Source organism: Nicotiana sylvestris, chromosome 4, assembly GCF_000393655.2.
Source record: "Nicotiana sylvestris chromosome 4, ASM39365v2, whole genome shotgun sequence".
Classification (NCBI taxonomy): domain Eukaryota; kingdom Viridiplantae; phylum Streptophyta; class Magnoliopsida; order Solanales; family Solanaceae; genus Nicotiana; species Nicotiana sylvestris.
In genome coordinates this window covers 117,733,598-117,745,197 of record NC_091060.1, presented here as the reverse complement: position 1 = coordinate 117,745,197, position 11,600 = coordinate 117,733,598, and the positions used below count along the sequence as shown (strand labels likewise).

Below are 11,600 nucleotides of genomic sequence, written 5' to 3'. Positions count from 1 at the left end.
ATATTTGAGTCTCCGCATTCCAGTCTTGTATACCATATTCTCAAAAATTGATATTGGTAAAGACAATCTGCTGGATTGTCACTTGAACTAATTTGATGCACATCAATGTCACAATTTTCCTGAAGATCATGTATGTAGAATAATTCTGGTAAAAAATGTTCTTCGTTCTATCTCCTTTTATAAATCCTCCCTTTAATAGTGCTATGCATGAAACATTGTCTCCGTATAATATTGTGGGTCTTTTATCACATTCCAACCCACATGTTTCTCGAATGAATCACTGATCTCAATCATATGCACTCTCTATTTGCCGGTTTGAAATCGAGCTTTATGGGTATCGGATAAATAACCTGCATCTGCATTACCAATACGATCTGCACCACTTTTGTTAGCATTAGCAAGATAAATAAGTGCACCATCTACACCGAGATAGAGTATTTCAGGACCAAGGAGCTCCTCATCCTCTTCTAGAGGTTGGAACGGATCCTTATTCACTTCAAGTGATTGAATATTCATTGGTGTACTTAATGGGTACACTTTGTCCATGTAAAAGTATTTTTAAGACCCTCTTGGAGCTCTTCCGGAGTTCCAATAAGATTTATGTCACCAACATAAACAGCAAGTGTAACAAATTCTGATGATATTTTCTTTATAAAAATACATGGACAAATAACATTATTTATGTAACTTTCTTTCAGCAAATATTTACTGAGGCGATTATACCACACACGCACATATTGCTTTAAACCGTACAAAGATCTTTATAATTTGATCGAGTACATTTCTCAAGACTTTGAATTATATGCTTCAGGCATTTTCAATCCTTCAAGGATCTTCATATAGATTTAGTCAAATAAGTCATATAGGTTAAGACTTGTATCTAAATGGTATGATCTTCAAGTGTCTGGACTGCTAGTTCGATCCTTATAATCTTTTACAATATTGTGCACTATATTGTATTAAATATATCATCGACGATCATTTTGTGTCAGTTCCGAAGCGACATAACTTGTGAAGATCTCATCACTTTCTTTATTTTCAGGTACTTGAACTTTTTCGGGAGTTTCATGAAATGTTATGTCGTGGGCTCTTCTAGAGCTTATTTCCTCCTCATTTTGACCATTAGCTCATACTATTTTTCAAGGATTGTTACCTTTGGAACCGATTGGTCTACCACGCTTCATGCGTACAGTAAACTCTATCCTTCAGGGATTTTAATTTTAATAGGAGCATTTGCAGCTGAAATATGATATTTAATTTTGGATCAGCAAATGCTTCTGACATTCGACTTGAATTAACTTCTAAGTGAGGATCATGATAATTCGATTCATATAGCCTATTTCTCAACTGTTTATTCCATCCCCCAAATGTTAGAAAAACTAACATATATCCCCAATCATCTTTGGGAAACATATCTTTGTGTATTATGGTAGAGAAATTAATCATATACCACACAACAAAAGATAGTAAAAATATTTGGTTTCTGATCCTAAACCAATTGTGAAGGGAGGACTTATCATATATTGTTGATCTGATGCATACAAGTGCTGCTATATGCAATTTAGAAAATCTTAGACCAACACATGAAGCTTTGTTCTCATAAGCAATGGTTTAGCCATTAATAGGAGGTATTCAATGCTAAACCAGCTTGGATATAAACCAGCATTATCAAGATGAACTGTCTTGATTTCATAATCTGAAAATTATGCTCTTAATCGAGAAAAGCAATTCCAAATGCCAAACTGCAGGTTGACAATAATTACACATGTAACCATCTCATATATGCACCTATAAGTGGTTCACATGATAGGTGAACGGGCCCATATTCACCTTTTATATATTTCAGAATCAGGGGTCTTAGTCCCAACTTTAGCTGGTATAATCAATTCATTATGAGAACAAGCAACACATGAGAATTCCTGAAGAATCTTCTAGTTCTTTAGTATATGCTTATCTGAATTCTCAAATAGCTCATTTAAAAATGGCAAATGAAAACTTCAAGTTTATCATGTCATGTGCTATCTCTTAGTAAACTTCTGGTTTACTATGGCATAAACTTTTGCTTTAGTAAACTTCTGGTTTACTGTGATACATGATGCATTAGTAAACTTCTGGTTTACTCTGATACATGATATAGTACAAATTGAAGAATAACGCGGCTAACTTCTCACATACATATTATTTTACCCCCTATGATTGTGGAAACATGAAGATTTTTAATCTTCCAATCATTTGTAGTCTCAATATGATAGTCATTTGTATTAGTAAACTTCAGGTTTACTACAACATATGTTTTGACCATAATCATATAATATGAATGACATATTTGTATATAAACTCTTCGAGAGCCTTCATTTATTATCCACAATTTAATATTTATCAGACACTACTGGTGTCATATGTCTTCTAGACAAACAGTTAGCTCTTCAGGAGTTGTTGATATATTTTGTACTATCAAATATTGCTCAGACACTTCTGGTATCATGAGAGAAATTCTTAATAAAATGAACATTATAAAGACATTATAAATTTATAAATGTAAGAAATTAAAAATTTCAGTATTTTTACCACCAACTTTGTGACAAATATCTCCTTCATGGAGAAACGCCATTAACATCTGAATATTTTATATCAAAGCGGCAACCACATAATCATTACATCCTTTAGGGAAAGATACATGGGTTGTTATTTCCTTCGGGGAACTCGATAAATAACCATAAAATATTAATGTGGTTGTAGTACAAAGCATTCTACAAGAATGCTTTTTGCCTTAGAATGATATTTAATAAAACTATTCAAGATATTTTACGTACAACGGGTACGTGCGATAATGATCTTTATGCCACAAAAACAAAATTTATATCCTTTGTTATTCTACCTCTTCAGGAGGTGAGTTGTGGTATTTCTTCATTCACTCCGGGGAATGAAAATGTGCTTCAAAAATAACTTTGAATAGCTTATTATTTTGTTTAAGCACAGAAAGACACAGTTTCATAATAGTTTCCTGCTTCAGGAGAAAATTTCAATTGTGTTACTTCTTCAGGAGCAAATATAAAATACGAAATATTGAGTATATATTCCTTCAATCATATTACCTCTTCTGGAGGTGAATTGTAATATATTCACATCAAAAACGTGTTCCTATTTACGCTCTTTATTAATATTATCACATTTACTTCAGGAATGGGCTAATATTTATCAAAAGTTCTCATCCTTCATGGAACAAAACATAATTATTTGAACGTGCATTAATCACACCAAAACGTGTGATATCTTAGAAGCTCTTTTACGATAATGCTACTTCAGGAGCAAATCGAGGCATGCATGTACTATAGAGAATATTTCTCTAGTTTATCTTCAATTGTAACCACAGAAAGCCTAAATTATCACTTCTAGTGGCCATAGGCATATACCACTTCTGTTGGTTAACAAAAATTTAGTTACAACGAGATATGCGAAACATAACCACTTCTGGTGGTTGTATATTTCTTGCAAACTCTGATGAAGTATAAGTGGATCTAACAATGTCATCCACTTTATAGTTTCCTATGCAATATTACTCTTCTAGAGTAAAATTAAAATCTTAATTCGAAAACGAGTAAGTGAAAAACGAAACATAAAGATATACAAATTATAGTATTTTAAAATTCATAAAATGCTCCAGAATCTCGTCCAATGATTATGGCTCACTTACTAGGTTCCTAAAGTACCTTTTTTATTTTATTTTAATGGCAGTAGCACACATAGCAAGTAAAACGCATAACTTATCTTTGATGGTGTCTGCTAGACCCATCATATCAAGATGAATTTCAACATCAAGCACCCAAGACGCGTAGCTTTTGCCCGATATATCCAATACTACAAATTCACGTTTAGAAAGATTTGGCATTATTTACAAAAAGAAAGTTCGTACCTTTGACACTTTCAAAGTATTTGATCGAGATGGCAGAGTCTCGTGCTGATAACGTGTTATAAAATAAAGACTGTAAAGTAAAGACAAGTATAGTGAGAAACTGCTATATTATTCGAATTCAAACTGATGTACATAATGAACTGAAATCTCTTCTATTTATAGAAGAAAGGAAACTGCTGTGTAAGCTGCTGTGTAAGTTGCTACTACAAGCTGCTGTGTAAGCTGCTATTATAAGCTGTTGTGTAAGCTGCTACGCAAGTTGCTGTGTAAGCTGCTACTGCAAGTTGCTGTGTAAGCTGCTACTGCAAGCTGCTGTGTAAGCTGCTACTATACCAGATATGGATAATCTTCTACTGAGAGCAATGTTTATCCATAACGGAGTACTGAATGGATAAGCTTATTATACCCGGTATGGATAATCTTCTACCTAGGGTAATGTTTATCCATAACCGGGTACCGAAGTGATAAGCTTCTTAGGAAACTTATTTCCAATAGAGTACTAAATAGATAAATATATTTATGGTGGAGTCCCATATGGATAAGCTTCTTCAGGAAGATTATTTACAACGGAGTACAAATGAACATCCATAATATAATATTTTTATAACAATTAAAATAATATATGATATATCATATCATAATTTCATAAGCTTCTTAAATAAATTATTCCTATGCGCGGGGTATACCAATAGTTGATTAATAAGCACATAATGGATGTGAAAATTTATTATTAACTTCAAACAATTATACGAGTATTGTTGCACCAAAAAAAAAAAAAAAAAATTCACGAGTCGCCTATGGGTGGGATTGATCACGATCCATACAGTCCAACTAACTTGAAGAAAAAAGATAAAAATGTATACCTCAGAATAATAAAATATTTAATTGCCACGTAATTAAACTCCAAAGCCTTAAGGCCCATATTTTTACTCCCCCCCCCCTCCCGTAGTTCTCTCCCTTCCGTTTCTGTGTGTCATCGCCGGCCTCCCGACATGGTAGAGATCGAAGAAGCATCCACCGACACCGATGAGGTGACTCCACTGTTAAGTAACCCGAAACCCGATCCGAACCATTCAACTCGGACTAAGTCGGTTCGGACCAAGGTTCCGGAGGTCAAGGTCCACCTGTATCGGCAAGGCAAGGGTCCTATCGACGAATTCACGTTGCCCTTAGGTGGATGGGACCAGGATCAGCTGGAGGTTTGTGAAATTCTCGACAAATACGGGTTCAAATCGGTCTATGCCTTCAAACCGGATACGGGTCGGGGCGTTCCCATCAGATTCAACCCCCGTAACGGCCGATCTATTCTTACCTATAAAGATGGATCCGAAATATATATTGATGGAGAGCCTAAGGTACAATCTTTTCACACGATTTGCAATTAAGCAAATTAGCATGTTAGTTGCATTATCTTTTGCTTCTCGTGATGTTAGTGTCAGAAGTGATGAGATTCAGATATTTCTTATTAACTAATGTAAGTTGTTTGGTTTGTGGGATAGTTATATAAGGATTATAATGCATGAATTGTTATCCAAGGGTGGTCTAGTACTCATTGCAGTGGGTTGAGAACGATGAGGTCTCAGGTTCAAAATAGTACCTCCGTTTCAAAAAAGAACGATACTATTTTCTTATTAGTATGTTTCAAAATAAATTGGCACCTTTTAATAATTTCTTAATAAGAAGCATTTATAATCACATAAATGCTATGACAGGTTTCAGACCATAAGTTTCAAAAGTTTTACAGCCACAAAAATGCTATGACTTATTTAAGACTGTATATCTCAAAAGCCTCCCTTTCTTTATTAAAGTTTGTGTCAAGTCAAACTAAGACAATCCTTTTGGAACTGTAGGAGTAGTATTTTGAACCTGATGGACATAGTTACCCTTATAGCTGGTGTGAGATAACGGATACCTCGTTGAATTAGTCGAGGTGCAGCCAAGCTGGCCTCAACACCATAATTATATAAAAAAATGCGTGAATTTTTGTGTGGTAAATATTTAATTTAGAGATTGTTACGTAGTGAATAATAATAATAATAATAATAATAATAATAATAATAATAATAATAATAATAATAATAATATGGGGATTGTTATGTGATTGTTAATAATATATGGACTGTTAGGTAGGACTCACAGGAGTTGCCTACTTTAAGTGCATTTTAGTTTTAAGATACTCTTGTTGAGGTACTTGCTAATACACCTATTATTACCTCCCATTTTTTCGCACATAAAATGATAGATATATATTGCATAAATTCTTTAGTTATTAGCAATGCGGTTTAATACTGCAAACCAAAACTTGCATTAGTTATTCAGTGGTTTATCAATCTTTGTATTAGCTTTCTAGAGATGGAATTCGTATTGCTGCATTTGATGCTGCAAATCAAACTTTATATTAGTAACACAGAGTTTCGTTGGAAACTATTTTAGCTTGTGTACATACCAAACAATCCCTAAATGCATAAATCTCTGATGTGATTATGTGAACTAGGATAGGTTTGGTTGTCTTAGAAGACTTTTGAATGAAATTTAGGAAAAATTGTCTCTTTGGAGACATCTGGTAAAGTTGGTAATATTGGAATGATACAGAGAAGATAATAAACTGATAAATTGGAAAACATAAAATAGTTCTTTTAGGCAAAGTGGCATTTGGAGAAATTGTATCATCATCTTTGGCAATTAAGTTTGGATGAAAGTATATTGTTTGGTGTATGATATCGTAAATCTTCCAGAGGATGTGGCTTGTACTATTTATTTTATTTTTTCCAATTGGTAATATTTGGAAAAGAGTTATTGGTTGAGGATTAATGGTATGATGGTACTTCTAATGAAGTTTCATTAACTCTATTACAGTTTGGCTGTAGGTGAAGAAGCTTTTATCTATTTTGGAAAAATTTCATGTTTATCTTACTTAAACCAGATGAATCTGGAGCTTATTTAGAAGGAAGTGTTGAGATAGAGCGCTATCCACCCTATGGAGCAGAATGGTTTTGCTTCTTTTTCTTTTTTTGGTAAGGGAATAATTAGGTTCTCAGGGAATTTTTTTTTTACGACTTCTTGATAGTGTTTTAATAGGAAACTTGCAAGGAGCCCTCAAGAATGCTTGGGGTGAGTGTTCCCTGGGAAATGTCACAAGGTAAATTCAGGCGTCATAGCTCGAGGTTGACAAAGCGTCTCTGACTTGTATGCCTTCTAACGTGAGGCTTTGATATGTCGTGGAGGTCTCTTTCTTTCTAATGGATAAAGTTGATGTTTGGAGGGGAAATTAGCTGCTAAAGGAAATGGATATCCTCTGTAGGTTTACCAAGTTAAAGAAAAATGGTGCTAACAACGCAAAATTTTCAGTTCTGTGAGTTGTATGCCTTCTAACATAAGGCTTTGATGTGTCTTTGGAGGTGTCTTTCCTTTTCAATTGAAGAATAGGATGTTTAGAGGGGCAATTAACCATCTAGAAGTAATGGAATATCCTTTGTAGGTCTACCAAGTAAGAAAGTATGGAACAACTCCAGTGGAGGCAAAAAAAAAAAAAAAAACTAGGAGATTTCTTCCCGTCTGTCTAAGTCTTGGGAGCAAAAGTGTTCGGTTCATGTGCTAGGGGAGGTAGCAGGTACCCGATGGAATAGTTGAGGGGCGCGCAATCTGGAGGAAGAAAATATGGAACAAACAATGTTATATTTCCTCCGTTCTGCACTATCTTGGTACTTCATTATTGACGGTATTAAAATTTCTAATTCTTTGAGTTGTATGCCTTCTAGTGTGACGTTTGTGTAATGTCTCGCTCATGTTTTTCCTTTTTAATGGAAAAGAAATGTTTACTACTCACGTGTGTTTTTCATTTTCAATGGAAAAACAATTGCTTAAATGTGGCTAGGCGAAATGAATATTCTCTATGACTCTATGAGTAGCAAACAAAAATGTGGAGCAATCAAATTAAGAATCCCATACTTCCTGATATGCTCATATGTGGTCTACTTTGTATTTCTTCAAAGAAAAAACTTCAACAGTTATTTACTAGTAATAAGTGGTTTGAGTGGAGAAAGTTTTATTTTTAAGGTGCCATCTAGTTCTTTCTCTTTTATGAAGAGCTTTTCCTCAGGCAATTTCCATTTTTTGCTAGAGAGCTTTTTGTGATCAGAGCCTTCAGAATAAATGATGTTTACATCAGAAATCAGAACTGAAACTGAGGACATCTGGAAAGGAAGCAGAAACTGCCTAGTTGAAGAAGGTTCATGTGCTCTAGTTTTGCAGTTTGGCATTTCAATCTCAAAAATTGAAATGCCAAAATAGCCGTGCTCTTTGTGTCAACTTGATCTATCTATAAGCATGAGTATAAACATGCTCTGTAGTCACCCATTTACCCATTTATATCTTGAATCGTTTGCAAGAGGTTTTCTTGAACTGCAATATGAACTTTTGACATTGTTGGAAACTTTCCAGAAACTGTTGAAAGGATATCTAAATTTGATATTACTGCTAGTTTTCCTGAGCACTTCCAAGAGGGGTTGCTCTGATGGTAAGCAACCCCCACTTCCAACCAAGAGGTTGTGAGTTCGAGTCTCCCCAAGAGCAAGGTGAGAAGTTCTTGGAGGGAAGGATGCCGGGGGTCTATTTGGAAACAGCCTCTCTACCCCAGGGTAGGGGTAAGTTCTGCGTATACACTACCCTCCCCAGACCCTACTAAGTGGGATTATACTGGGTTGTTGTTTCCTGAGCACTTACATTGAAAACAACAATTGGCAAACGGGAAAACTTTACTTGAGATAAATAAGTTCTTCCATAAATAGGTTATCAGGAAAAAAAACTCTGTATCAATATGCATGCTAACATAAATAAGGCCCACATTAGCAGGCCCTAACAATGAGAGCATGAAAGGAAATTGAAGGGAACTGCTCTCCACTCTCCATAATGAACTGAGAATATATTATCCCTTTTATAATCAAGATGCATTTCTTAGACCAAGAAAGCTCAACTAGATGTGAAAATGTCATAAAATGACTTTACCAAGGCGCTCTTGACACTTCAATGACCATATCTACTTGCAAGTATTAGCTTATTTCACATGGTTCTCCACAAAATAGATTGTTATATGCATAGATGTGATTTTTATAGTTTGTCTTTTTTGATTATAGGACTCCTTGATCAAACCTATTACCAGGATATTGGTCGGTGTTGCAGTGATCACCATATTGATAGTATTGGTGATGAAAGAGACTCCACAATGGGCAGAAAAGTTGAACTTCACTGGTGGTAATATCCCGCCATGGGTCCTGGCCGCTGTGGTCATCTTGTTCACACGTGTGAGGAAGAGGACTAAGAATTTCTTTGAAAGACGCCTGTGATGAACTGGTGCTAACCACAGGCAACTGAATTTTCTCAAAAATTTGCATGCTTTGTTTGTCTCTCTCACTATAGTTTTTGGATTTGCATTTTATAAGCTAATCTAATCTTATAATCCAGTCATGTACATGCCATTCCTTTCTTTTTCTTGTTGGAGAATTTTTGTTCTCACCCTGAATGATCTGGCGGTGACTGGATTCTCAGATTGCTTTTGTGACAATACCATACTGTCAGCTCGTTCTGTTTGCACCATGAGAGACGCTATGTATGAAAGTAACACCTTGTCTCGAGCTTGGGAAGATTTTTGATTTGATAAAAGTACACATTCTCTCAAACGTGGAAACACGTCTGATAGAAGTAAGATGGCAACATTCAGTTTGGTTCAAACTCAGGGAATAATACTTAGCTTTTTCCTAGTTTATGTGCCTGCAGAAGACAAGTTATGCATACAGACTGTTAAGCTGTAAAATCCATACCATAACTCCTGTCAAAGGGGTTCCCCTCAATCTTCTCAGTTTGCAATTTTAGGATAAAAAGAAACATGTGTTTCATTTCCAGGGCGTTTAACTAGTTCATCTAGGAGCCTGAGTCATTCAGATCCTATGGAAAATCTTGACGACAATGAAGCAGATACATGAAAGAATAATATGCTCTTTAGTTCCTACCTTTCGAGAATACATATGAAACACAACAAATTTCAACAGGGACAGAAAAACATTAGGTCCATCTGTCTATGTCTTGTTGGTTGGCAGAGTTACTCAGTTGACGTGAACCAATTTGACTAGAACTTCAGTAATCACCCCGAAAGGGAGGACACAAAAAAATGATAACTTGATTATAGCCTTAAATGTCTAAGTATACTCCAGTCAGTACTTAAAATTTTAAAACAAACTAATTTACGTTGAGAAGTGTACACTAAATAAAAACTCTAATTTGGATAAAAGTTGTCGGAGGATTTGCATCTATACCCGCTTTTTAGGTCATGTTTTAACTTGTGCCCGTTTGCAAAAAAAAATTACAAGCGTACCCATTGTTTCACGTAACTTCAGCATACGAGGCTGAAGTAGCAAAGACAATCTGTAACGACCTGACCGGTCGTTTTGAGCTTTTACACTTTGATCGTCAGTTCTCGGGCATGACTTGCCCCGTGTGATGTGTTATGACTTGTGTAAATCGTTGGTTTAGGTTTTCAGGAAAATCGGAGCGAATTTGGGAGAAACAGTTCTTAGTTTGTAGCTTGAAATTTGAAAGGTTTGACCAAGATTTGACTTGTTTGTATATGATCTCGGATCGGAATTTTTATGATTTGTTTAGCTCCGTTGGGTGATTTGGGACTTAGGAGCGTGATCGGAATGCATTTTGAACATCCATGGAAGGTTTAGGCTTGAATTGGCGAAATTGAGATTTCGGTGTTTTCCGGTTGATATGTGAGATTTTGATATAGAGGTCGGAATGAAATTTCGAGAGTCGTAGTAGCTTCGTTGTGTCATTGGAGATGTGTGTGCAAAATTTCATGTCATTTAGACGTGGTTTGGTTGAGTTTTTGATCAAAAGCGAAATCTAGGAGATTTTTGGATTCTTAGGCTTGAATCTGATGCGAATTTGGTATTTTAATGTTGTTTTGAGCGTTCGGAAGGTTGGAACAAGTTGGAACAAGTTTGAATGATGTTATGGGATATGTTGGCATGTTTGGTTGAGGTCCCAAGGGCCTCGGGTGAGTTTCGAGTGGTCAATCAGACCATTTCATGTTGTGCAAAATTGCAGAAAATCAGCTGAAGTGTTGTAGATATTTTGTTCATCGCGTTCGCGGTCAGGGACCCGCGTTCGCGAAGGCTTTTATTCTAAGGCGCGAATTTTTGCCTTCGAGTTCGCGTTTATGGTGTCGAGTTCGCGATGTGGTGGTGTTTGATTCTCCGCGTTCGCGAGACCTGCGTCGCGTTCGTATAAAGTAAGTGGATCAGATGGGGTCCCAGCCCCTTTTGTGCTTCGCGTTCGCGTAAAGGGTTTACGTTCGCGATGGTTTGGAAATCGGGCGCTCCGCGTTCGCGAACTGGAGGTCGCATTCGCATAAGGTAATTTTTGGTCAAAGATTTTTGTGCTTCGCGAACGCGAGGTTTGGACCGCGTTTGCGAAGAAGGTTTTTGAGTGCTGGGCAGAATGTTTTAAAAAGGCTATTCCGCGATTTTGAGGCTAAGAACCTCCATTGTTGAGCGATTTTGGAGCTTGAGAGAGCTAATGGAAGAGGAGTCCAAGGGAAACACTTGGAGGTAAGATTTTGAACTCAATACTCGATTATTATGTTAATTTCACCTAGAAAATCATGAAAACTAAGCCTAAAATTGAAGAA

General features: G+C 36.0%; 1 long non-coding RNA gene across 1 annotated transcript; it reads left to right on the top strand.

Annotated features, from left to right (window-relative positions):
- Nucleotides 1-4,757: 4,757 nt before the first annotated feature.
- LOC104244644 (uncharacterized) lies at nt 4,758-9,543 on the top strand. The gene is made up of 2 exons (XR_011406896.1): nt 4,758-5,268; nt 9,046-9,543. It is a non-coding gene; the product is annotated as an uncharacterized lncRNA (long non-coding RNA).
- Nucleotides 9,544-11,600: the final 2,057 nt, after the last annotated feature.